This window comes from Primulina tabacum, chromosome 15, assembly GCF_025594145.1.
Source record: "Primulina tabacum isolate GXHZ01 chromosome 15, ASM2559414v2, whole genome shotgun sequence".
Classification (NCBI taxonomy): domain Eukaryota; kingdom Viridiplantae; phylum Streptophyta; class Magnoliopsida; order Lamiales; family Gesneriaceae; genus Primulina; species Primulina tabacum.
Window position 1 is genome coordinate 17886248 of NC_134564.1, and position 3642 is coordinate 17889889.

Below are 3642 nucleotides of genomic sequence, written 5' to 3' on the forward strand. Positions count from 1 at the left end.
ACATTAAGTGCAGATGCAAATTTAGCAAGAGTATCTTTCAAATCTGTCATGGTTTGAGCAGTTTGAGTATTGATAGACTCTTGCTTTGCAATGAAAGAATTCAATGTATCTTCCAAATTTCTTTTAGGTGGAGGAACATAAAGTGCATAATTTTGAAAATTTTGTTGATTTTGGAAATGTGGTTGTGAAAATTGTGCAGCATTATCATTCCTCCAACTAAAATTTGGATGATTTCGTCAACCTGAATTGTAATTTTGAGAAAATGGTTCAAAATTTGGCCTTTTGAAATTGTTCAAAACATTGGCTTGTTCATGGAGACATTCTTTAAAAGAGGACAAAGTGGGACAATCTTTTGTAAAATGATCACTTGTATCATAGATGTGACACACAATTTCTTGAACAGATTTTAATTGACCATTCTTTTTCAATTCAAGTGCCTCAACTTTTCTTGCCAAAGAGGTAAATCTAGCTTGAAGATCATGTTCATCTTTAAGAGTGTACATACCTCCACCAGATGTAGGAGATTGAATCTTGTTTGATGGTTCGATTGTACCTATAGTGTCCCAATTTTGAGCATTTTCAGCTAATGAATCGAGATACTCAATTGCCTCATTTGGATCTTTATCTTCAAATGTTCCATTACACATAAATTCAACCATTTGCCTATCTTTAGGTGTTAAGCCTTCATAAAATTGAGAAACAACTCTCCAAATTTCAAAACCATGATGTGGACAAAGATTAAGCAATTCTTTGTATCTATCCCAACACTGATAAAAAGTTTCTCCTTGTTTTTGAGTGAAAGTAATGATTTGCCTTTTGAAAGAATTTGTTCTATGAGATGGAAAAAACTTTTTCAAAAATTGTTGTTGCAATTCATCCCAAGTTCGAATGGATCCCGATCTAAGATTTTGTAGCCAAGTTTTAGCTTTATCTTTTAAATAAAAAGGAAAAAGCTTAAGTCGAATGGTGTTCATGCTACAATTTAGATCATTATATTTGTTGCACACTTCTTCAAACTCTCGTAAATGCATGTATGGATTTTCAGAATCTAAGCCATGAAAATTGGGTAAAACTTGGATAATACCAAGCTTAAAATTTAAATGAGATGCATCAGGGGGAAAAACTAGACATGAAGGTGCACTAGTACGTGTAGGATTCATGTGATCTCTAAGTGTTCTTCGTCTATCATGATCATGTTGAGATTGAATTTCATCTTCATTTTCTTGGATGGGTTCTTCCGCCATGTTTTGTAAAAATAAAGGGTTATTTCGAATGAGTCGACCACTAAGTGTACGTGACCAAATGCTCATGCAAATGCAAAAAAAAAAATAAAAACACACAAAAGCAATAAAAATTTAAATAAAGAAAAATAAACTATAAACAAAATTAAATAGACTTGAAATTAAATTATACTTCCCCGGCAACGGCGCTAAAAACTTGTTGCGACTTTGATTGTTGCACTCTCAAGAGCAGGTTGTCCACAAGTAGTATAATTCGGTGAGTCCGAATATCGTATCCACAGGGAAGCTAAGGTAATTACAAGTCCACTACAATGTCTTTTTGTTTTGTTTTTGTTTTTGTTTCTTTTTAATTTTAATTGTTTGAATCTTTAATGGGTAAATTTTAATTGTTCAAATTTTAATTTAAGTAGTTGAGATTAAAGGATCCACTCTTTGTATTTTAATAAAGTTAACATTAACGAACATTATTGAAATCCACTTAATAAAATGGTTCCAATATATTAAATAATTATATTTATATTATGTTATATATTATTATCTTATAAGTATATAATATATACCAAAACTTATAAATGTGGTCAAGTATTTATTGTGCTATATAAATTTGTAAACACTGAATCAAGGTTCCCACTTTAAACGGTTGGTAAAACCAAACTAACATTTAAATGGTACCAAAAAATTAATATTATGATATATTTATATATAATAAATCAAGGCATCCACTTTAAATGGTTGGTAAAACCAAACAAACATTTAAATGGTTCCAAAAATTTAATATTATAATATATTCATATATAATAAATCAAGGCATCCACTTTAAATGGTTGGTAACACCAAACTAATATTTAAATGGTTCCAAGAATTTAGTGTAACATATAGCAACAATAAATCAAAACTCCCACTTATAAGTAGGGTATAAAAATGCTTAAAGAAATAAATATAACATAAACAATAAATAATGATTAAATAATATAAAACATAGATTCTTACCTTTTAGTAACCTTATTATCATGCCAAGAGTTTCACCTTTTCATCTCAACTTTAGGAAGTTAGCTATTCATTATTCAAAGTGTAAAACTTAGAATATGAAATTAACATGCTAATTATATTTAAATGAAGAAATAAAGGAAAAATATAGAGAGAAATATTATGAACTCAAAGGTTTGTTCATAGAATGAGGGATATCTCAATACATTACAATGCACCCCTATTTATAGCCAAATTTGGGGAGACAACCACAAATAAAATATTTTTTTTTACACAAAAGTCTTCATTGGTGTTCCAAGATATTATATTATATTACACATCACTTTTGAAAATCTTCTTCTTGGAATTTGCTTCTTCACATAAAAAGAAACATGTGGATAATTGAGTTGTCTAGTTGTGGTATTTTTTTCAAATCATTTCACCAAGTAATTTGAGACATATGGTCAAAATACTAGAGCATGGTAAAACTGCCACTCCTTTGGTAACTTTATTTGTTGCTTAATTTGATCCCAATTGTGAGAGGATTTTTATCTCATGCTTGACACCAATATTGTAGATATTAACATCAACTTTCTACAGGTCCAAGAATCATCTTAATCCCATTTGCAACGCCAAGTTTATTCTTGTTTTGTCGAACCTGTAAAAAATAGTAAAAACTTGTAATTACACAACAACTTATATTTTATACAATTTATTATAAAACATATAATATTTAAACATTTAATAAAACAAAAACTATATATTTATATTATAAAACATTTAATTAATGTACAATTTTTATGTTTATCACCCAACTAGCATCTGGGCATTCATGTCTGGTGGAGGGGGTGGTGGTAGATCTCTCTCCTCGTTCTCCCTTTGTCTCTGACCCTCACCGTCCTCATGACGGCCCTTATCATTACCTCTCGGGGGTCCAACACGGCGTCTAGGAGGCATGCTGTTCCATAATTATAATCCATACGTAACCAACATGCATAATTCCACTATTTCTTTAAATTTAAATAAATAATGCATACTCGTAATCTTGACGCAAAATATTTCATGCTTTAAAATAAATGCGTAATCGTATAACTTACAGACCGAAGACGTTACTTCATGAGCTTCTCGAGAGCAGTAGTAGTACAACCCTTTACAAGATCATAGGCTCTGATACCAACTGTAAAGGCCCGTATTTCGTATTCATAATTTTTTTTTCGGAATTATTAAAATTTTTCTAAATAAATAAATAATTTGCCCAATTTATAAAATAAACATGTAAATAATTTTAACTTTAAAATAATAGCAGAAGCAAATATTGTTTTCAAACAAACAGTTTAAAATTAATCCAACGTAAACATCAACTTAAAATAATCCAACGTATTAAAATTGAGTTTGAATAATAAAAGGTTCATAAACTAAATCATGAGGTCCTCGG

The 3642-nt window shown here is 29.8% G+C and overlaps 1 non-coding gene across 1 annotated transcript; it reads left to right on the plus strand.

The window, feature by feature from the left end:
- The first annotated feature begins 717 nt into the window (after positions 1-717).
- Positions 718-826, plus strand: LOC142528174 (small nucleolar RNA R71). The gene has a single exon (XR_012815654.1). It is a non-coding gene; the product is annotated as a small nucleolar RNA R71 (small nucleolar RNA).
- The last annotated feature ends 2816 nt before the right edge of the window (positions 827-3642 follow it).